Here is a 24,446-nt window from a genome sequence, read left to right on the forward strand (position 1 = left end):
ATAACTAGCCGGACTGCAAAGTTAACCAGATAAACGTATCCAGCTTAACTTTGGAGGGATATTTAGTGGTACAGCGGCAGTAATGAATATAGCCAGCTATCTTAAAGATAGCCAGATAACTTTATCTGGCTAACTTTAGGACTATTCTTTGGTGCGACCAGAATTAGATAATTTATCCGACTAACTTAACTCCATCCTGGAATGCGCGGCTAGGTGTTAGATGGATAATGAGTTACCCATCTCTAATTTAGCCAAATAAGTGCTCCGAATATTCAAACGTCTGCATTTAGCTGGCTAACTTGAGAGTAACCCGGCTAAATGTCTCTGTGGGTATGATGACCATGCAGATTTTACCGCTATGCAGGCTGTTAGAAAGTTAGCCTTGCAAGCTCCAATATAATAAGGTGCGCCGGGCTGTGTGCATAGTTTTACCCGCGAATGTGCACACCTTTTTTGTGTGCAGACTTTACTCCTGATACTGCAAGGAATTTTGCAAACAATAAAAGTGTGCAAAAAACTGCATAAAATTTTATGCATGAATTAGCTCTCCTCCATTTCAATCCCCTCTTCTCAATGACATTAGCTATGACTCCCTTATGCAGAGAGGCACGTTGGCTTAAGCACATGCTTTCTTACCCTTCAGAATGTAACTCCTGGTCAGAGCTGGAATAAAGCTACTTGGGCTGTAAGTCTATGGGGCTTAACCCAGAGTTCATGGCCTGGAAGTCCTGAGCTCAGAATGTATGCACAAATCAAGATTTCTGTGCATAGAGGAGGCTTTATGTGCAGAGAAAATGCTTTGTGCACCAATTTTGTTTTGTGCACAGATTGTGTTTGTGTGCATAAATTATGCCCTATGAGCAGAGGACACCGTGCGCACAAAATAATTTTTCCGTGCAGAAAGCTTATTTTATGCATACTGTAATGGTTTACTAGCATTTGACATTTGATCTCTGCACAAAAGAGAGAATTTAAATCTCTGAGGCAGGACTGGAGCAAGTCAGTCCAAAGTTAAGCTGGTCATTCCTCGGGAAGCAATCAACAAAATGGAATTCACATAATCATTTAACTTTAAGAATATAAGCATAGATACAAACGTAAGCTTAAAAAGACCATCCTAACACCCAGCAGCATGTAGACCTACAATTGTCAGTAAGCTTCCACAGGTCATTAATAATCCTAGGTCTTCAAGCATGACAGCTTGAACATATTTTTGTCATTTTCTTTTGCACATAAAATATCAAAAATAAGGCACAAAAAATTGGAAGAAGGTTACTTCCCTCTTGTAACATTTCTCTTGATTATCTCTAGAGCAGTGCTTAGCAGGAACCCTGTGGTTCCCATTCCTCTGGAACTACATCTTCCAGGATTCCCAGGGTCAGCCTAGGAGACGATGCTACCAGGAAACAGCTGATCAGGGAGGAGTCAACTCCTTGCAGCTGTAGGTTGCCAGGCTCCATAAAAGGGCAGCAAAGGGACAGTATTGGAGGAGCCGAGCTTAGCCTAGCCTGCTATGGAGCAAGTCTTAGAGGATGAGGAACCTGAGCCAGGTAAACTCCTCAGCTATTAAGCTGGGTTATGCTTGGAATTACTAAGGGAACTAGCTGTGTCGGTATTGAAGCAGGCTGTAGAGTTGAAATGCTTACACAAGTTCTGGGGATGCTAGACGTTAAGCAATAAAAGGAAGTGCAATGTACCACTGAACCCAGATGAGACCATTATTAGACACAACCGGTAGAAGGGATCTGAATATATTGTGTACCCCTGAAAATTGGGGAGATTAATAAGAAAAGGCTCTAAATAAGGAAGATTCTAGTAGGAAGAAAATGCAGCAGTGTTACTGTGAAAGTGTGTTTGTTAATTAGGGTTAAGCTGGGCCGTGCAAGTGCTGCAGTGTTACTGGGGAAACAAAGCATTTTAAACCCCAGTGTTCAATTCCCAATTAAGTTCAATGTGGAGCCAAAAGGAGCAGTACTTTGACTGCTAGGTTTAAAAATGTTACTGTTGTTGTGCTTAATTTATACTATAAGAATTAGAGCCTTATGTTTAGAGGAGATCATTGATTAAAAGCCTAGTGACTTGTGCAGAGATTAATCAGGTCTAAGGCTTTGCATTGTAACAAAGTGAAACTGAGCATTCAAACGCAGAGAGGGCATAGCTGGCGAGTAAGACTGGAGCTAGTCCTAAGGGCTATGGGGTTAACAGCTAAGGCTCAAAGACAAAAAAATGTTACGTAATATCATTTTACAAATGTATCTTCTGTTTTGGGAAAACTGGTGATTTTGATGCTCCTGGAGAGCAGCCTAGAATTATGCAATAAAAAAAAAAGTGTTTACAACTCTTTAGTGCTGAGTCAGTGAAACTTATTGAGGTGGGAGGGAACAAGGAAGATATGAGCTAGGTCCAGGCCTAAGGGAAAGCCTCAATGAGGCTGGATGATAGGACCCAGTCTTTTGGATATAAGGGGGGGTCTTTTACGTTCCATGCTCTCAAATCTCAACAACACCTATTTAAGGGGAATCAGGCAGAACCAAAGCATGCTAATTTGGGGCATTTTAACTTCTTAAACCTGTAGGAACCATAGAATGTCAAACTTCCTACCCAGAATACACATACTTGCTCTCAGATTCAATCATACCGCTGTAAGGCCAAGCGTCTCTTCAATACAATACTAATGCCTAGTATTGTATTGAAGAGACACTTGGCCTTACAGCACACACTTTTGGGCTAGTGTGCTTTTTTTTTTTTTTAATTCCTGAGGCATTAGCAAACCATTAGCTTGCATCAGGAGTTAATGTTTTTTTTGCATGTGCATTATGAAATTGTGTGCTGAAGTGCAGTGCATAGTTTTAACACATGACTTATTACATCAACCTTTCAGTGGCTTGTTGGAGCACAGGGCAACCTGCTTGGTGTGATCATCCAGCGCTGTCATAGCTGCTGAAACACAAGATCATTTTTTTTATATACATAGCTGTTTAGGTTGAAAGAAGATCAGAGATCCATCAAATCCGATATTGCCTAACAGCTCTTCCTGCAAAAGCAATCCCAGGGGAGGTGAAAACACTCTGTGTATCTGTAGCCAATTCTTCAAAAGTAGGAAGAAAGAAATATCCGCTCTGACCCCAAATAGGAAGGCTGGTTTAGAACTGATGGATTAGCACTTTTCTCTAGCATCATATCCACCAATAACCTTTTTCTGCAATTTATTCTGAATCAGTTTTAGCAGGGTAGTTACTTCTGCAGGCGTAAAGTTTGATAATTCCACATCCTTAAGGGTGGGTTGTGCCCTCTCACATCTGGCTCAGGCCCCCTCCCCTAGCAGCAGGGTCCTGTCACATCTGAGTCAGCCCTTACAGGTGCAGCAGTTAGAGGGCCTGGAGACCAGGCCAGGGAAAACACTATGGGCCCTGCCCTTGGGTTAGTCCTATAAAATGTTGGAGGCCATCACAGTCTTTTGGCAGGTAATTATCCCCCTTCTCTCAGCACCTTAAAAGTTGAGGAATGCCTGGCCTGGGTTAAAGCCTGTTTACATTACTGCTCCTCAGCAGTTTGTATAAAGCAGTTGCCATAACCACAGAGGGAGAGTGAGAAATAGACAGCCGTGGCAAGAAGAGAGTGAAAAGACAAAAGTGTTGCCACTGTCATGAAGATCCACATAGGATAGGGTAAGGGATGGAGGCAGGGTGGGGAACGAGGGTAGTGCCAACCCCCCCCCCCCCTTCCCCGCTCCCCAAATAAAAATTCAGTTCTGGCTACGCCCCTGGTCCCCGAGCTAAAAATCCCTTTCTCAAGATGGGGAAACCTTTTTCTCCCACACCTCAGAGGACAGCCTTAAAAACCATACTAAGCAGTCAGCACACCAGTGAGTACCAGCATGTGCTCACTAGAGGAGGATTCAAGTCAGGGGCCAATTAACCAGGTTACATCACTGCCCGCATCTCGCTTTCTGTGTGGCAAATGAGCTTGCAAACTGGCTTCAGGCACTATAAAACTGAAAAATGACCACCCTGCTTAAAACACAGGCTTCAAATACAGTTTTAAATGCAAATATGGAACATGATAAATGCAATCTTTATGAATGCCTGCACAGGAAAATACACTGGGAACATGTTGTTTAGGGATTTTTTGGGGTTTTTTTAAGTACTGAAACTGAAATTAATACGCTAGCAGATGCCTAGTCCTTGGATATTGTCTGTTTTATGAAGTAAAGCAGCTGTCCATCACAGCCCTGGCCCTCCCCTCGTCCCTGCTCCCCTCTGTGTTGCTGGGGTATTGGATTGCTTTAGAATGCAGCTGTCTAAACTGACAAGCAAGTTAAACCCAGTAAGCCCAAGACAGCTTGCAGAGGGATATGAAAAAGAAGTCTGAATGTGCAATGAAAGCCATCCAAGTAATTTGAGAAATCATTAAAGATGCTCTTTGATGCTACAGCTAATTCCTGAGCTCCTGAATCCCGTTAGAGAAGCTCACTTGGTTGAAAAAGAGGTTTTTATTTCCTTCATAAAGTTTAAAAATAAAGCCATTATCCCAGGTCTGAATTTTCTAAAGTACAGCATGTATCTCCAAGGCATTTAGCTATGATCAATTCTACAGTTGCCCTGGCAAATATTTAGCTAGCAGAAGAGTTATATGTGCACACAAATTCACCATGACATCTCTGGTTTATGCAGTCTTTTTCTATTTACTGCTGTCCTGCTTTCACAGTGTCCCGCTTCCACAACAGCCTATTTCTGTTGCTAATGCAGTGTTCATGCTTTTATTTTGCAATGTTAGGGATGTGTATTCACTGGTCCATTAGTTTCACTCGTTTTGGCGGTGTGCACATATCTTATGAACGGAAGATAGGCACACAGAACTGATGGTATGTACACATGTAGGTGGCCACCTACATGCACGCCTACAATCAGATGTGCGTGCCTACCTTCCATTCGTGAGATACGCGCACCCCTTTTTGAAACTAATGGACCAATGAATGTACATTCCTGATCTGCATAGTTTCTTGTTTTCTGTTATACAGCCAATTGGTGGTCAGCCTGCACATCCACAGCCTCTGCTGTATTCAGTGAATTTGACCCTAAACCTCAGACTGCAAAGCAGGGGTGCCTGGGAATTTTTGCCTGACACTTTCAGTCAGCACTGGTCAGTCTATGTGATTCAGCAGCTAATCTGGTCAATTCTGAAGAATTATCCTCATTTTACCTGTCTTTATGTCTGTGGGCCAGACCATGCTGGTCACTCTGATCTCCAGTTTATGCACAGTAAGACTCTGTTCATTCCTTTTGCCTGTCAATAAAGTTTGTTGATGAAGAAGCAGTCTCCTCTGTCTGCAGGTAAAGATCGAGTTAAGCTATCTCTTTATGCTGTGCATATAAAAGGTATTATATAATATGCCACTTTGTTAGAACATCTGCAGCTTGTAGAGTAATTGTGGATGTAAAATTGTTTTGCAGTATAAAATATAGTTATACCATCCCAAGCTGACAGTGTTATTCTATACAGCACTGCATGACGGAAAGCTGGTTTTGGTGACCTGATGAAAGAGCTTCTGTGAGGGGAGACTTGCTGCCCACTCTATTCATTAGCGTCAATAGGGTTTGAATGCATCTGGCCTCAGAACGTGTGGGGGAGGCGGTCCTGAGGATTGCAGCGATCATAAGATTGATCAGTTGATTTTAATTGAATGTTTAAAGGCCTGCACTTTGCGGGGAACAGCTGGAAAGCCAGAAGACTAACTCAAAGGTAATCCCTGGGACTGGGTGTGCTGTGGAAATATTATGCACAGCTTCTGAACTGTACATGTGGTGGGATGTTTTACCGAGAATTAGACTTTGGGAGGGAGTTCTGGATGCAATAGCTGCCAGCACCCCCCTGCAGGTTGCTCCAGTTTGCTGCAAGGTTCAGTAGTAAGCACTGCTTACACAGCATCTGTCTGACAAAGAGCTTTAGAATGACAGTGCGGTATTTCAGAAACACATGCAGCCATATCTAAGATGGATGCCCCATACACTGCATGACAGCTTCTAAAGGGGAAGAAGAACTGGTAGCCAATTAAAACTAATCATCCTCTGGGTCTGGTGACTCACAAGGCTCTGCAGTGGGTTGATTAAGAAGTAATTTAAATAGAAGAGAAATAATTGTTCAGGTGCCTCTTCAGAGACTCACATACCTGTGCTTATGATCAGAAGTTTAGTTTTTAATTTGCTAGCCATAATATAGACTGATTTCTTGCTGACATTGTTCTATTTTCTGCTGTATTTCCTCTGTTGCTGCATGTTTTGAAATCTCTTGTCTATTTAATCTAGCTGTGTTTTTAGATTCCTAGCTGGTGTGGATTGAAATAACTGTGTTTGTACTTTATAGAACAAAGCGCTGGTAACTGCAGGAGATGTTTGTTAAGTGAATAATAAGACTAAAGTACCAAGCTAACAACTTGTATAATAGTCACTATTAGCAGAATGGCTTTTATTCAGTGTAACATTTGTGATGCTTATGTCCCAAGGCCTAACCTTTGGAGACCTAAGGGTTGTCCAATTTGTTTTCAGCTGTCTGCAATGAAAAAGCAGGTGATGTATTTGAAAAAGGAATTGATCTGATTTCAGAAAACCTGCCCTATCTTGAGGCAATCAGAATATCTTCCTCAGTTTCCACAGAAGATTCAGAATCTCAAGAATAAATGGTTTTCTGTGGGATCTGGTAGAACAAGACATGTGACTATAAGACATCCAATCTCCCCAACTGGGCAGCATCCTGAATACCCATCCTCACTCCCTCACAGAAATCAGACATCCAAGATTCAGAATCCCAGGAATAATTGGATTACAGTCGGCTCTGGTAGAATAAGGCCTGTAATGAAGAGACATCCACTCTCCCTGCTGTTATCCTTACATAATGCATTTTCTGCTTTGGAAAATGAAGAAGCCCCAGCAACAGAATATGAAGTGATATCTGAAAGGGAAGTAGTCACCCAGCGTACCCAGAAACCCTTCAACATGGTCAAATGTCATAAAAGAAAGCTGCTTCTTCTGGGAGACTCAGTCATCAGAGGAACCAATTTGGGAACTCAATTTGATGGGGACCCAATGGTTCAATGCATTTCAGGATGCTCAATAAGAGAAATGCAAACCAGGTGGTAAATGTAATTATAGAAGAAAGTAATAACGCTGATATCAATGTTATCATCCATCTGGGGACCAAGGACCTTGCTAGAAATGGTGTCCACAAAGTACAGGAAGATTTCTAGGGAAGAAGATTAGACACATGGCAAAGACTATTGCCTTTTCAGAAGTACTACCTGTTCATGGAAAGGGAAAGGTTATGCCATATAGATAATTTCAATGTCTGGCTAAAAAATTGTAAAGAAAATGGTTTTGGATACATTGGATCCTGGGGTCATGTATGGAGCAATAAGGTAAGGATGGTCTACATTTGTCTGTGGCAGGAAAGAGGATGCTATGTGAACAATTCAGATCATACATTATCAGGCATTTAAACTAGGGAGTGGGGATGGTAGGAGGTGGCCAGTGAAATTGAAACGTCACCCCCAAGCAATACAGGAAGTGGGAAGACAAAGTAACAAAGTCAATCAGTTAAAAAAAACAGAAAATACGACTAGAAAGAGCAGCTGGAAAGCTGTGACCACAAATACTCGTAGTGTAAGCAATAAAATCCCAGACCTGCAGGCCCTAATGGCGGAGGTGGACTTGGACATTGGTGCTGTTACGGAGTCATGGTTCACTGAGTCTTATGATTGGGATGTGGCCATCCTGGGCTATAACTTGTAAAGGAAGGACAGAGAGGACATAAAAGGGGGGAGGAGTAGCTCTGTATATCAAAAACAATATCCAAGCAACTGAATTGCAAGGGACGTGAGGTAAAGAAGAAGCATTCTCCTAAAAAGAGAAGATGGTGCTTCCATTTTTACTGCTGTGATCTACAGGCATCCAATCCAAACAGATGAACTGGACAGAGACCTGATCGAGGACATCCAAAAGGTGGGAAAGAAGGGAGAAGTGTTGTTCATTGGAGATTTTAATTTGCCAGATATGGATTGGAGCATCCCTTTTGCAGTATCTACAAAAAGTAGAGAAATAGTGGATGCACTTCAAGGTGCTCTGCTCAAACAAATGGCAATGGAACCCATGAGGAAGGGTGTGATCCTCGATCTAGTGCTCACTAATGGGGATAATGTCTCTTATGTTCGGGTAGAGGCTCAGCTGAACACTAGTGATCATTAGACGTATGGTTCAATATCACAAATAGGATACAGAGAAGTCACACAAAGACCTGAGTTTTGAATTTCGCAAATACAGACTTTGTCAAAATGGGGATGTACCTGGAGGAAGAACTGGAAGACTGGGAGAAAACGGGTGAGGTGGAACAACAAATTAAAAGGAGCTATTACAAAGGCCACAAATCTATATGTTAGGAAAGTAAAGAAGAGTAAGAGGAAAAAGAAACAAATCTGGTTTTCTAAGGAGCTGGATGAAAAAATTAAGACAAAAAGAACAGCGTTCAAGAACTATAAAGGATCCCAAAAAAAAGAAACACAAGGAAGAATATCTGTTAAAACTGAGGGAGATGAAGAGAGAAATCAGGAAAGCAGACCCTTATTAATTTAAAGGCAGTGTTTTTTCTTTATTTGTGTGCTCCTCTATAAGCCAACAAGCCTCTAGCTGCCAGTTTAAGAGCCCTGCTCTGTTTCGGCTTGTTCTCTGAACCGCACTGTTTTGCTTCCAACTTCCAGGGTTCTTGTACACAGTTTAAGAACAGTGGCTTAACCTTCCCGCTGTAGGCTTGGGTTTTTCTCTGTGCTAGGCTTAGAGAAAAAAAAAATCCCTGACTTGACACCATATGTGGGAGGCTGAGCAGTATTTCCCTGGCTGGAGAACAAAAGCCACACCGACTCCCGCCTTTCTCCTGCAGATAAAACGTTATTAAACAAACCCAATACTTTCGCAATGGACTGCCTAACTTAACAGTAGCCACTTACACACTCGGGGGCTGTAGACTGCCTTGCTTCTGGTCAGTGCACACTCACTCCCTTCTGGTTTGGACAGAGCATTTTACAGGAGCTGCCTTCCTCCTGGTGGCCTCGGGGCCTCCTGAACACAGCTGGGCTTGCACTCTTATCCCAGTCCCAGATGGGTCCCGCCCTCAGAGCTCTCTCCCTCTGTGGGATTTAAGGTGGGCCAGGCACCATGCTTGGAAAACAGGGTCATTCTGTTACAAAGGCATTAATGAGACTCATCTCTGATCTCCATGAACAGACTGCAAAGCTGCAGGGAGTAGAAATGCAGGTCAAGTCTTTGGGGCCCATTCGTGCAACTTGTTCAAATACAAGATCCTGACTGAATCTCCAGCTTTGCCTTGTTCACTGCTGATGACTTGCAGAAAGGAGGCAGGGAAAAGGTGGCTGGGTCATACAGCTGGACAAAGCCATATTTAATGCAATCAGACCTCCTTTCTCCACTCACAATCACCTCAGACAACAATTACAGCAAGTCAGTTTTTAAAAGCCAGAAAGTCGACAGGGAGAATGTCAGACACTGGATTACTGCTGTGCTTTCAATAGCATCAAATTTGATTTGCATTCTAACCAGCCGCCATCTGCCATCTGTTTTTCAATAAAATAAATCCAGACAAATGACAGGGCACAGTCTCTCCTCATTGGACATTACTGAGCATCTTTAATACAGGAAACATACCAAGTTATTTATTGAACTTCACTACATACTTTGTAGACTGAAGTGGGTGTGTGCCAAGTTGAGAGAGGCAGATTCAGTAAGCCTGAGGAAAACTGGGGAAATAGAAAGATTTTCTACCACCAACTTGACTAAATTATACCTGTAACAACCCTGTTAAAATCTCATGGAACATACAACTTCTACCACCAATGTATTGCAGTTACTCTCTGCAATGCAGAGCTTATTGAGCAGGTAGACTGCTTCCTGGTGTTGTGATCTACGAGCCTGCATTTGTTATGCAAGGTGTGTCTCAGCCCGTAATGTGGCTCATTATTGGATACCTATACACGGAGGTTTTCCAGATCGATGAGCATGACCTTGCACCTGCTCTTCTGTGACCTCGGGCTGTCACGAGGTCCCCGTGTCCCCAGAAACCGTCTGGGAATCGCTCACGGGGCAGGGTACTTGCCTTGAAGCAAGCAGACACCCATTTGGCAGGTGGGAGGTTGCCAGGAGAGCAGCACATGGGCAGGTGCAAGTGAGGCCTGTGCAGTGCTTGCTGGGACCTTCAAGTGGCCAAGGGTTTTGCCTCCCGCTGAGTGGTAGGGATAGCACAAAGGCATTACGTGACACCCCCAACTCACATAGACGGACACACTCATAATTGCACCTTCCAAACTGCTCTCCCCACTCCAGGGCATGACAAGTAGAAGAACCAAACTGAAACATAATATGTACTCAGTATGTCATACTTACACTCTTTTTTTTTTTTTTTTTTTTTTTTTTCTTCTTCTTTTATAGCGTTACTGCAAGCCCAAGGTTAGCACTTTTATACTGGGTAGAGAGGCACTGCAGCTGGATACATTACAAGGTGCTGGAGCTACCAGACAGCAGAGGGAAGCATCAGCACTGATGTATGCGCTGTCGGCTAGGACTGATAAATGAATACATGATAAGCCTGGATGCATTCATCATCTCCACTAAAACATTAAAGATGCATTACAGTGTCCTTGTGGTCCTGCTCTCGATCATACAAGTAAGGGCCCTCCTGTGTCCGAGCAGCTTCCACCGGCAGCACTCTTAAGTAAAAGAATCCGGTGCAGTGCTTTCAGGCTAACTTAATTACACACATACAGAGCACAGGCTCCCTATTGTCTAGGTCTGAATGGTTTCTCTAGAACACAGAGCACTTGATTCAGAAAAGGTTTTGTCCTACTTGGAGGCTATGGAAACCCTCTTCTAACGCAGGCTACCCGCGATGTACAGTGTTTGACCACAGCAGCAAGATGGGCACGGCACAGAGCACAAGTGGCTGCATTGGCACCTGGTTTGATTCCTCCTGGACCATGGCCAACCAAGTGTAATTAACCTAATCTGAAGTGGGTGAGGATGCTATTTCCCACAGATTACATCCTATCTTAATATTATCGGGGGGGTGGAATGGAGGGGAGAGACGGAAAACATTAAACTATCACCTTCCACTTAAGAAGGGTCATTGAGACCTGCATTTTCCATGCACGTGGAGATGTGAGAGACTGGTTTTGATCTATATTCTAGGGAGCAGTGTTGCACTTGTAAGGAACACTGACGAATTCATCAGTGATCAGTTTGCTACTGAAGCAAATCAGTACAAGGTCAATATTCAGTGCTACTTAGCTTTATAAGTAGCAACTTATCCGGCTAAGTGGCGGTCACTGAATATCCAACTAGGTTCAGCAGGCACCGCTTATCCAGCTAAGCAGGTGGGTATCTAGTGAGCAGGCAGTGAGTGGAGCAAGGTAGTGCTACTTATCCACTTGATGTAGCTGGATAAATGCTGATATTCGGACTTATCCTGTTAAGTTAATGGGATATTTTAGACCTGCTGAAAAGCGGGTCTAACTTATCCGGATACAACTTATCCAGATATAACATCTGGCTAAGTAGCACCAAATACAGGGATGTTCAGCTGTGCTGCTGAGTACCCTATGTTAAATAAGCCATTTTCCACTGAATATTTGTTTTTAAGAATTTCCAGCTGAGGATAGTAGTTGCAAACTTGAAAAAATGTTAGATGTCAGAATACCCATACATTGCTGAGATGAATCAGATTATGTATAAATATGACCTAGAAAATGTATTTGCTGTTATGTTAACCTAGAACATGAACATTGAAACAGAATGGGATTGCTGACCCAGTAACCGAAGGATGATTTTGTAAACCTTTGTGATCTTATTTAGGAACGACGGTATATAAAACTCCTAAATAAGTAAATAGATTAATATAAGAAATGTTCCATGGACTCATGTTGCTATAGTGCTCAGGAAATGCTAGACGAACTATAAGCTATTTCCCTTTGTTTCTATGCAAGCTTGGAAGTGTAGCTTTATAGCTACTAGACGTTGAGTGGTGAAGCCTCCAGCAGTACCACCGTTATATCGCCATTTCCTGGCAACAGACAGGAAAGTTATGGGACATGGGTTCAAGAGAGGAAGAGCTGTCAGTTTGGGAGCTACTGTAGCTAGCTAGTATGGGGACTCTAGCTTTCTTCTAATATTGTGCTAGAGAAGAGGAGACCTCATGATAGTAAAGAAGATCTGTGCCAATAAGACCAAGAGATTCGGGAACAGACATTCCCTGAGCACCTACAGCTATTAACATGAATCGCTGCTTGTTTTCTAGGCAAATTCTCGGATACAGTTTTTAGTTTTATAAATTTTCATCTTTCTGCCAAAAGCTATTCTGGACTGTTTGGGGATAAGAGATACTGTTATAAGAGGTTCACGTTTGAAAAATGTGGGGTTTTGGAAGTGCCAGTGCTTCCCAGTTGGCTTAGATTTAGATTCAGAGGACTGAGTTTCAAACCTGTAAAATCTAGTTTAAGGAATATTGGGGTAGATTTTAAAAGAAGCGCGATCAGCCTACTTTTGCTTGCGCATCAGACTCAAGCAAAAGTACGCTGGATTTTAGTAGATACGCGCGGAGCCGCGCGTATCCACTAAAATCCTGGATCGGCGCGCGCAAGGCTATCGATTTTGTATAGCCTGCGCGCGCCGAGCCGCGCTGCCTCCCCCCGTTCCCTCCAAGGCCGCTCCGAAATCGGAGCGGCCTCGGAGGGAACTTTCCTTTGCCCTCCCCTCACCTTACCCTCCCTTCCCCTACCTAACCCACCCACCCGGCCCTGTCTACACCCCCCCCCTTACCTTTGTCGGGGGATTTACGCCTCCCGGAGGGAGACGTAAATCCCCGCGCGCCAGCGGACCTGCTGTGCGCCGGGCCGCGACCTGGGGGCGGGTACGGAGGGCGCGGCCACGCCCCCGGGCCGTAGCCACGCCCCCGTACCCACCCCCAAAACGCTACCGACACGCTCCCGGAACGCCGCGACGACCGGGCCCGCCCCCCGACATGCCCCCGACACGCCCCCCTCCGAGAACCCCGGGACTTACGCGAGTCCCGGGGCTCTGCGCGCGCCGGGAGGCCTATGTAAAATAGGCTTCCCGGCGCGCAGGGCCCTGCTCGCGTAAATCCGCCCGGTTTTGGGCGGATTTACGCGAGCAGGGCTCTGAAAATCCGCCCCATTGTTTGTTTCCAGGGATCCTGCTGCTACAGACATGAATCTCTGCTTGTTTTCTAGCTATGCAGCAGCAGCTGTCAGTCACCACTGACTATTGTAACAGTGAGAGGTGCAATTTTGCTGTATACCTGTTGCATTCTGTCTCTGCATTTGCCGTCAACTGGGCACTACCTGGAGGATTCTGAGTGCGCCATACAAACAAGGCGCTGCAGGTCTAGTGGGTCAAAAAGAACTTTCCACTCTTGTAAAAGATTCTGGATGAAAGCCAAACCAGTTCACCTCTCCTTACCACCCAACCCAATCCTTAAGCATGCTGGTTTATAATTAAATAAAAGCTGAGCATCTCAAGAACAAGCTCAGCCATACTTCTACTAGTACTGACTTCTGAGATTTGAATTTGCATATCTTTGTGAGAAGCAGAACTATCAAAACCTGGAATGCAATGGGATAAAAGTATATATAAAAAAAAAAAGGATGGACCAGCCTGCTCCCGAGCATCTGGAGCCTTGTGGCGATGATCTTTATTCTGTCTCTGTCACGCGTTCCCTATGCGTAGCTTGAACAGATAGCTTAATTTGGTCTTTATTCACAGACAAAGGAGGCTGCTTCTTCAACTCCAAACTTCATGAACAGGTAAAACAATTAACAGAGCCTTAATGCATAAACTGAAGATAACAGCGACCAGTCTGGCCACTGATATAAAGACAGGTAAAATGAGGATAATTCTGCGGGGTTGGGTCATATTAACTGCTGATGCACATGGACCAACCAGAGCTGACCAGAACTGACTGAAATCACAAGACAAAAACTCCCAGGAGTCCCTGCTTCCAAATCAGAGGTTAACCCTTTAGAGCCAGCTGCACTGAATACAGCAGAAGCTGTGAATGTGCAGGCTGACCATCAGTTGATTGTAAAGCAAAAACAAAGAAACTATGAAGAATGAAAGCATGAATACTGCATTAGCAATAGAAACAGAGAAGCTGTTTTGGAAGCAGGACACTGTGAAAGCAGGAAAATAGTAAATAAACAGGAAAGCACCTGTGGAGACAGGACAATCCTAGCTGGAAATGTTGATAATGTCTCAGTTTCTATTACTTTAATTCTTCTTTCTTTTCCTTTCTCTCTTCTTCCTTCTAGATGTAACCCCTGACTGGAAACATACAATGATGGAATGGGATTTCCTATTGTTAAGGGTCAACCCTTCCAAATCTGTTTGGTCAGTTCTAAAGTTCGGTCATGCAGATGGTAAAGTGGTCCTTAATAGTAACAGCAGGATTAGTGCATGACTCCATTCTCTTCTGTTACCGACTGGACAGGGAGGATACCCATTCACTCCCCTCCATGAAATCTGAACTCATGCTTCACCCCAGTGCTGATTAAATAAGTGTGGCAGATACCAAGCTTCAAACAGTTAACTTTATTTTTTCTGGATGAACCAACCAGCAATTATACCTGAATGTGAAGCAGGTTACATAATGAATCATTGAATACACTTATTTATTTTAAAAAAAAGTGTAGCCCACTGATCTGCAAAATGGGTAACAACAATACATTCACAATATAATCACAGTATATAGCAAAATTAAATTAATACAATCAAAACAATAAAACAAAACATAAACCTTAACACAGAAATTCATGGGCTTCTAAACAGAATCATATTTTATCCCAATTTAAGGGATGGAAGAGAGAGACAAAGGGGAAAGGGGAAGAGGGGGAAAAACATACAAAGGAGAAATACACATGGAGAGAGGAAAGACATAGCAGGGCATGGAGGGAAGACATGAGGCACAGGGGAAGGAAGGGAGAGACAGGTGCAAGGGAGGGAAAAGAGAGAGAAGGGGGAACACAGCGGAGGGGCACGGGGAAAGAAAAACAGGAAATAAGGATGAAGAAAAGGGGGAGGCAGGGGGTAGATGCTGAGAACGGGGGAAATGGGGACAAATACAAGTGAAGGGGAGGTGGAAGCAAGGGCTGATTCTGGTGAAGGAGAACATAAGAACATAAGAACATGCCATACTGGGTCAGACCAAGGATCCATCAAGCCCAGCATCCTGTTTCCAACAGTGGCCAATCCAGGCCATAAGAACCTGGCAAGTACCCAAAAACTAAGTCTATTCCATGTAACCATTGCTAATGGCAGTGGCTATTCTCTAAGTGAACTTAATAGCAGGTAATGGACTTCTCCTCCAAGAACTTATCCAATCCTTTTTTAAACACAGCTATACTAACTGCACGAACCACATTCTCTGGCAACAAATTCCAGAGTTTAATTGTGCGTTGAGTAAAAAAGAACTTTCTCCGATTAGTTTTAAATGTGCCCCATGCTAACTTCATGGAGTGTCCCCTAGTCTTTCTACTATCCGAAAGAGTAAATAACCGATTCACATCTACCCGTTCTAGACCTCTCATGATTTTAAACACCTCTATCATATCCCCCCTCAATCGTCTCTTCTCCAAGCTGAAAAGTCCTAACCTCTTTAGTCTTTCCTCATAGGGGAGTTGTTCCATTCCCCTTATCATTTTGGTAGCCCTTCTCTGTACCTTCTCCATCGCAATTATATCTTTTTTGAGATGCGGTGACCAGAATTGTACACAGTACTCAAGGTGCAGTCTCACCATGGAGCGATACAGAGGCATTATGACATTTTCCGTTTTATTCATCATTCCTTTTCTAATAATTCCCAACATTCTGTTTGCTTTTTTGACTGCCGCAGCACACTGAACCGACGATTTCAATGTGTTATCCACTATGACACCTAGATCTCTTTCTTGGGTTGTAGCACCTAATATGGAACCCAACATCGTGTAATTATAGCATGGGTTATTTTTCCCTATATGCATCACCTTGCACTTATCCACATTAAATTTCATCTGCCATTTGGATGCCCAATTTTCCAGTCTCACAAGGTCTTCCTGCAATTTATCACAATCTGCTTGTGATTTAACTACTCTGAACAATTTTGTGTCATCTGCAAATTTGATTATCTCACTCGTCGTATTTCTTTCCAGATCATTTATAAATATATTGAACAGTAAGGGTCCCAATACAGATCCCTGAGGCACTCCACTGCCCACTCCCTTCCACTGAGAAAATTGCCCATTTAATCCTACTCTCTGTTTCCTGTCTTTTAGCCAATTTGCAATCCACGAAAGGACATCGCCACCTATCCCATGACTTTTTACTTTTCCTAGAAGCCTCTCATGAGGAACTTTGTCAAACGCCTTCTGAAAATCCAAGTATACTATATCTACCGGTTCACCTTTATCCACATGTTTATTAACTCCTTCAAAAAAGTGAAGCAGATTTGTGAGGCAAGACTTGCCCTGGGTAAAGCCATGCTGACTTTGTTCCATTAAACCATGTCTTTCTATATGTTCTGTGATTTTGATGTTTAGAACACTTTCCACTATTTTTCCTGGCACTGAAGTCAGGCTAACCGGTTTATAGTTTCCCGGATCGCCCCTGGAGCCCTTTTTAAATATTGGGGTTACATTTGCTATCCTCCAGTCTTCAGGTACAATGGATGATTTTAATGATAAGTTACAAATTTTTACTAATAGGTCTGAAATTTCATTTTTTAGTTCCTTCAGAACTCTGGGGTGTATACCATCTGGTCCAGGGGATGCAGGCAGAGGGGCAGATGCTACATTAGAGGGTTAGGGAGAGATATTGGGGAAGAGGAAAAGGGAGGCTGGCAGGAGGCAGATGCGGAGGGAAGGGGGGGCAGGCACTTGTTGTTAGGCAGGGGAGGAAGGTGTTTCAGTCAAGAGTGTGTATAAGGGGAGGGGGTTGTCAGTTTGCTACAGTGGGGGGGTGCCTGTACACGTGGGTGAGTTGCACTTGGGATGCAGGAGGAGGAGGGTGTGTCAGTTGCCCCTACTTCTACTTCACCCTCCACTACCTCAGATACAAACTTGTAAGCTCTCTAGGGAAGGGACCTACCAACTGTATCTGAATTTGTAAGTCGCCTTAGAACTCGGGTTACATTATAAATTGTTGTTAAGAATCAAGAGCAGTCTCAGAAGGGTGGGTTTTGAGGCAATCTGAATAAGGCCTCTCAGGGAGCCTCTTCCATGGGTTCGGTGCAGCAAGATGGAAAATGCGGAACCCGGAATTAGCAGTGTGGGTGGGGACATGTGCTGAAAAGCTCCCTCTTAAAAACTGCTCCCTCTCTCACTAATGGCATGTGGGTTTCATTCTCCCAGATGTTTCCAGCTCTAGTCTCCAACCTCTCTCTCTTTCAGTTCTTCTACATGTTAGAATCATCAGTGGGTCAAAAAATGGTTGAACGAGATTCTGTTGGTTATTGCCTTCTATTGTTAACATTTTGTTATATTAATTTTTGGACAAGTTAAAAGCACAAATTCCTGGGAATCCACAGACTGTGGCCACCTGCAAGATTTCTCCTTATCCAGGAAAGTCTCTGTTTTTTTTTTGTCTTCCTTCTTTGTACTCCATCTTGGGTAGAAGAGCATCCAAGATCCCCATTTAGTTCCCTCTAGCACCCACCTTTCCCATGCCTGACCACAAGGCTCTCTAATAATCTAAATAGCTGGCAATATTAGTGTAACCATTACCCAATATCAGACTCCCTAGGTCCCCAGCATAGCCTGCCAGACAGACCTGGCTATGTGAACGCCTACTTCTAGTTAATTATAGAACTTGTGGCCTGCCAGACAGACCCAGCTGCTTGTATGATTCTATCTTCCTAGTATGATCTAAGTAGCTAAGATGACTAGTGTGCCTCCAAGGTCCCTTGCGTAGCGCACGTGTGCTTTAAAATTGACTATTCGTGTGTACATGTGTGCCTGATTTCATATTGACGCGCACATGTGCACGCCAATGTCACCTTGTTCATGTAAGTGAGGGGGATTTTATTAGACACACGTGTCGACGCTAGAACCCTTTTTCCCAGTTCGCCCGGTTAACCAATTGGCCATCGTAACCCCCCTTGTTACTTTGCCTACCTTTTACCCTGTTAGGACAGACCTCCTAAACCTTTCTAAGTTACCTATTTTTTTTTATTTTATGACTTGCACGCCATCCATAGCAGAAGTAAAGTTACGCGGTAGGGGACCCTAGCACGCGCTTGTGCACGTGACTAGGTATGCGCAGAGATCATGCTTCATCCCTGGCCTGCCCGTGCCCCGCCCAGCCCCTTTTTCCTAAACAAATATTTTCTGCACGTGACAGGAGACACACGCGTTGTCGCGGGCCTTTTAGAATCTGCATGGCGCGCTCCAATACATGCGCGGATCTCCCGGTTTTTGCGTGCACAAGCCTTTAAAAATCAACCAGCGAGCACCGGCATCTCCACTAGGAATTCTAATTATTACAGAACATGCAGCTTGCCAGATAGCCCCAGCCATATGGATGCCCAGGTTACTGCTAAGACTGCTAACATTTCATGTTATCCTCCTCACCATACAATCTGGCAGCCCCAGCATCTGTTGCTGAATCTGGCGAGTATGGCACTATGAATGCTCAAATATGTACTGCTAAGTCATGCTCTCTGCTCTCTCTGCTTTTAGCAACTAAGGATCCCTTGTGCTTATTCCATGCCCCCTTAACCTTCACTACTATTTTAGCCTCCACCATCTATCCCAGGAGAGTGTGCCATGCTTTTACTGTCCCTTCTGTGAAAAATATTTCCTAATGTTTGCTCCATGTACATTGAATATTTTTCAGGTATTTGAATGTCTCTCTCATACCCCTCTGCCTCACCTCTCCACTAGAGTATACATTTTTAGATTTCTAAGTCTCGTCTCATAGGGATTCTGTTGCAGACCCTGCCCTATTTTGGTAGCCCCTTTTCTTCTGCCTCAGTTCTATCTATGTCCTTCCAGAGATATGGCCTCTACAATTGGACGCTATACTCCAGGTGAGATCTCACTAAGATCCTGTACGATGGCACAATCACTTCTTCTTTCCCACTAGCTGCTTGCTCCATATGAACCCTAGCATTCCTCCTGCTGTAGCCACCAATCTGTCACACTATTTCCCTACCTTGAAACCATCAGATATAACCAGCCCAGGGTTGCTTTCCCATGTCTCACCCCCTTATTGTGCACTGCTCCTTTGGATTGCTGTGCCCAAATGCACGACTCTGCCTCCCTGCCAATCCTCACCCATGAAAAGAAACGAGAAACAAGCTTTGCCATCTGATTAGCTCTGTGAGCTCTGAGCCAAGACCAAATGCAACTAAAATTCAATATTTAAAGCTACAAGTCACATACAATAAATGTACTGACAAAACCAGGCTATTCATAGCCCTGCATTGACTCTTCAGAATAACATGCACTGAGCTGCCAAACAAGGCTCCTTGCATCCAGGGCTCAGACCCTGCTGCTGGCACATGCAACAAGCTTCTGTCCTAACACTCACAGCCTCTGGAAGAGTGGGGGCGGTGATTCGGAGAGGCACCTATTGTTTTTATGTGCGGATCCACCTAGCACAGGGCTTCCTAAACCCTCTTGGGTTTCCAGAATATTGACGAGGAATATGCATGAAATAAATTTGCACAGAGTTGAGAAACAGGAGGGGAGGCTCCAGCAGACATAGCAAGTGGAACAGAGCTGGTGAGAGCCTCTTGATAAGAAAATTAAGAACATAAGAAATTGCCATTCTGGGTCAGACAGAAGGTCCGTGAAGCCCAGCATTCTGTTTCCAACAATGGTCAATCCATGTATTCTCTTGTCTGTTCCAGTGCAGTGTGTTTGCCTGCATGGTTAGTGCACATTCAGGCCGATACAGTACAGTGCGCTCTGGCAGAGCGCACTGTTAATCCACATTTGGACGCGCGTTTTCGACGTGCTAGCTTTACCCCTTATTCAGTAAGAAGGAAACAGGGAAACAGGCAGAGTGTATGTGTGTGAGAGAGAAGGGATTGGTGACAGATACATGCGTGTATGCCAGATCGGGTGGGAGGTTAGATAGGGAACTGAAATGCAACGGGGAGAACCAGAACTGAAGCAGGAAAAGGGACTCTCTCTCTCTTCCCCACTCCTCACACCCACCTCCATCCCTCCCACCAATTCAAAGCCCTCAGATTCTGAAACCTGCCTTCCTTCCTCTCCTGGATCCTGGAACAACCACCTCCAACCCCTGATCCTAGATCCTGATCCCTCTGATCCTCCTCTTACTTCCCTTCCTCAATCCCAGAACCCCCCTTCCCTCTTGATCCCCCTTCCTTGATCTTCTTGCCCTCTCCTTCTCTTCATCCCGGAGATCTCCCCCTTGTGCTGATACTTGAAATCCAATTAAAAAAAAACCAAAGTAAATTATACGGACACAAGCAAGGATGGAAAGCTTTTTTTTTTTTTTAATTTAATATAAAAGGTGGAAATGTTTGTCAGCGTACTTCGGGATTTCTAATTCTTGCCACAGGACCTGCTCCTTAGCTGCTACAGCTATAATTCCCTGCCCTAGCCCATTCTCCTGCCAGGTGATTGCCCCTGGGTTGAATGCGGACATCGAATGGAGGCGAAGGGGAATTTTTGGTGGCAGAGGAGCCTGATACAAAGAGGTCCGTCACACTAGGAGAAAAAAAATTTGAAAATGGACACAACAAGCCAACATACAATATTCATAAATCTCTGTTTCTCCAAGTGCCACACACTGCTGAAAAGTTCCAGTGGGGTTATTTTGCTTTAATCCACATTTGTTGACAACATCAGCTCTGCTGCCACATGCTTCATGAATACAGAAATGTGGTGCGGCTGAAATGTTGCTTTCTTTTCGGCAGAGAGCTGTCTGGACGGTGCGCGGGTTTATCTGAGCGCTCAGCAGTTTCATCAATTTGCAGATAAACAGATCAAGCAGGAGACAAGCTAAGATGCAGTCCTCTGTGGCCCTGGCATTATTAGATAGATGAAGTGCATGGCGCTTTTCTCAGTTTGAACAGAGGAAAAAAGGTTTGTCAATGTACCTTCCATGGAACAGCAAGGACTTTGTAGAAAGAATAATGTTTGCTTAGAAGAAAAAAAAAATGTGTATGTTGCTCTTGTCCAATATCCCATTCAAAAGACTTTACAGGGTACAGACAGTGAAATTTTATTAACCGCTGAGGCTATGGCTTTCTTGGGTTTTCAATACAAGCCAAATAAAGAGAACAGTATGTGCATGGGTAATATCATGGTGGGCAGAGTGGGAGGGGTCGTTCTCTGTAACCCTGCTGTTAGACGGCAGGAATCTGGGTGGCTTGGCTGAGAAGCTTCACAGGGTATTTGCCCACCTCAAAGTTTTGGGTGGGGCCGACGACTCATAAAATTTACAGGAACAATCGGAAGACGCCAAAACCATTCCAAGCTCCAGGCGAAAGCAGAAGTTCAAGGAAGTTATTTCTCAGCTTTTCAGGTCTATCTCCCTCAGGTATCCTGGTTTCCGACATAAAGTATTTCGCCTTTTGCCAAATTGGTTCACTCGTGCTTTCTTGTTCCCACTTCCTCCTTGCCCCCCTCTCTTTTCAGCGGTTCCTGCTCTCTGCGGTCCCACTGCTAGCGCGTTTTCTCACCCACGTTTATATGAGCGGGGACAAACGCTTCCATATATACACACCAGCCGCCACGGCTGGATCTTATAAACACTGACCCCCATCAGCAATGTGCGGTTCCTTACGCCCTAGTTCTTACAAAATGGTTACATCAAAAGCATGTCACAGAAAGACTGACTGATTATTACTAAATTACATACTCATTTTATGTATTCTACCTGCATATCATGGATAAAATATCTAGTGACAGAAGAAGCGAACGATGCCTAGGAGTTTGAAGATTTTACGTGGCATGCAGGGGTGCTTGTTGGCAGGATTGATTGATCTGATGACAGGGGCCATGGGACAATTGGAACCTTTCTGTGACCCTGGGTGCTAGCCCTGTTTGGGTGAGCTGGCTGTTTCCATTATATCTTTCTTTTAATTGTTGTTGCCGATGGGTGTATGTTTAATGTGATGTAAATTTCAAATCTGTATACTGCTTTGGGCGCTTTTCACTGGATATATAAAAAAAAAACCCCGGGGAAGCAGTTAATTAGTTTAAATAAATTAAATCCATAGAAAGTATTTGACGACACGGTACAAGATGTGTCAGAGGGAAATTCAGTAAGTTCTTTAAACCAGCATTCCTCAACCACTGGTCCATGGGTTCAGATTTAATCATAGCACTGAAACAGCACTTACTGCTCTTTTGAATGAGATCAGGGTCAAGGCTGACGGTGGAAAAGATGCACTAATAATTTTTTATCGACATGAGTGCGGCCTATGACACCGTTGATCATCACCTTTTATTAACTCACTTGTTAGAACCGGGTGTAGTATCATGGTTTATGTCATGTCTTACTGATTGCTAGTTCCAAGTTCAATAGTGTTTAGAGCTGTCTGCGCCAAGACCTTTATGATTTGGGGTCCCTCAGGAATCCGTACTTGCTGCTATGTTATTCAGTTTATATTTGCTGTATCCCTACTAGAAACACTCATTCAAATTCTGGGCTACAGCTGTTATTTTTTTTTTTTTTGCAAGCAGTATTTAAATTGTTGCCTACCTAGATACTGGGTCACAAGAAGCGTTGTCGAAGTTCGACTGCTGCCTTGATCAGATTGCTTGATGGTTAACTAGGACTAAACGCAAGGTCAACCCAGAAAAATCCAAAGCTCTTTGGATAAGTCATAGGAATAATGTTCTATCAGCTGACCCACTATGGCTGGCACTGTGATTCCATAAAAGCCTTGGGTATTAAAATAGATGCCAAACTTGACCATGTTTGTCCTGCCCTTGTGAAACTCCACAGGCTTATCTTATCTCAAATTAAGTTTAAAATCATTAGTCTTGTGTTTAAAGCTTTATGCTGGGGTGTTTCCTGCTTATTTATCTAATATTTTATTGCTTACACCTCTTCTAGGTCTTTGGATTTTGATACTTAAAAATTACTCAGAATTCCTTCGCCAACTGAAATCAGGTTAGAAATGATCCATTGGATGGCCTTCTTTTACCAAGCACCACTTTTATGGAATGCATTGCCAGTGGAGATATGGTTGGAGCTTAATTGTATGAAGTTAAGAAAGATTGTTAAAACATGGTTATTCAAGCAGACCTTTGTGGAGGATTAGCCCTTATACTAAGGTACTTCAAATGGGGCTATGTCTGTAGGGTGGACCATCTGCGTGTTTTATGTTTTTATGTTAAAGACATTTGTATGTTTGTGGTTTTATCTTATTTATGTTTTCTTTTATCCTGAATTGTTTTTATTGTTCTGTTGCAATATTATTTATTGTATTGTGAACCGCCTTGAATATTTTAGATGTACAGTATAGGACCAGCACTAGTACCCAGCAGGATTTTTGCCGATCTGCAAAGCAACAGTGATTGCAAGAGGATGAGGAGGAAGCAAGAACTACCCTGTAGCTGCACTGCACCCTACATCATAATCAGCAATGCCTTTTCCTAACCCTCCCCCTGCCCTGCTGACCATTTTGCCTAGTTGAAAGTGGTCCCATGGCCCCATCTCAGGAAGTGGAGTAGCTGCAACTGAATATTAATGAGCTGACATGAGATTGAATCAGGGTCTGCTTTAGCTTTACTCTCAGATCCTGCTGCCTATATAAAAATCAAGAGGGGATGGGGGACACCACAGAGCCAACACCAACTCAGTCTCATGCAAGTGAAACTTACATTTATCTAATTACCTTTTATTTAGTCCTGCCAAACCAGTCATTACAAGGGGTTATGTCCCCCTAACAGCAGATGAGGACTGAAAAATGTTATGCTCAGGTTGTGAACCCTTGGACCGACGGGAGGATGGTATACCTTAGGAAGTGGATCCGTAGGTTCTCCCGTCAGGTGGCGAGGCGGAACAGAAGACCAGCTGACCCTCGGCACTGGAGACTGAGGCGACTGTGGAAGCAGACGAAGAGTCGTGATGTCAAGGAGAGGAACTGTGTCTTAGCCACTGGAAGCCCGCGGTCCCCCCAGGAGGAGCCCGTAGGGACCCGGGCCACTGGGACTTAGGTTGGCCCTTGGAGACGAGGGTCCAGAAGAAGTCCGAGGTCAAGTGCCAGAGGGTCGTCGCTGCCCAGTCCGAGGTCACACACCAAGGGATCGCCGCTTGCCAGTCTGACGTCACACACTAGGAATCACCGCTAGTCAGTCCAAAGTCAGGAACCAGGAACACCAAGACAAGACAGGAACCAGGAACAAGGATCTAAAGCGC

General features: G+C 44.0%; 1 protein-coding gene and 1 long non-coding RNA gene across 2 annotated transcripts in view; one reads left to right on the top strand and one right to left on the bottom strand.

Moving 5' to 3' along the window:
- The window catches only part of TMEM132E (transmembrane protein 132E), a 1,436,548-nt gene that overhangs the window by 614,796 nt on the left and 797,306 nt on the right, over window positions 1–24,446 (bottom strand). The window lies entirely within an intron of this gene.
- On the top strand, window positions 1,419–14,636 carry LOC115097365. Its single transcript, XR_003858266.1, has 2 exons — window positions 1,419–1,550; window positions 14,378–14,636. It is a non-coding gene; the product is annotated as an uncharacterized LOC115097365 (long non-coding RNA).

Source organism: Rhinatrema bivittatum, chromosome 8 (genome assembly GCF_901001135.1).
Source record: "Rhinatrema bivittatum chromosome 8, aRhiBiv1.1, whole genome shotgun sequence".
Taxonomy (NCBI): domain Eukaryota; kingdom Metazoa; phylum Chordata; class Amphibia; order Gymnophiona; family Rhinatrematidae; genus Rhinatrema; species Rhinatrema bivittatum.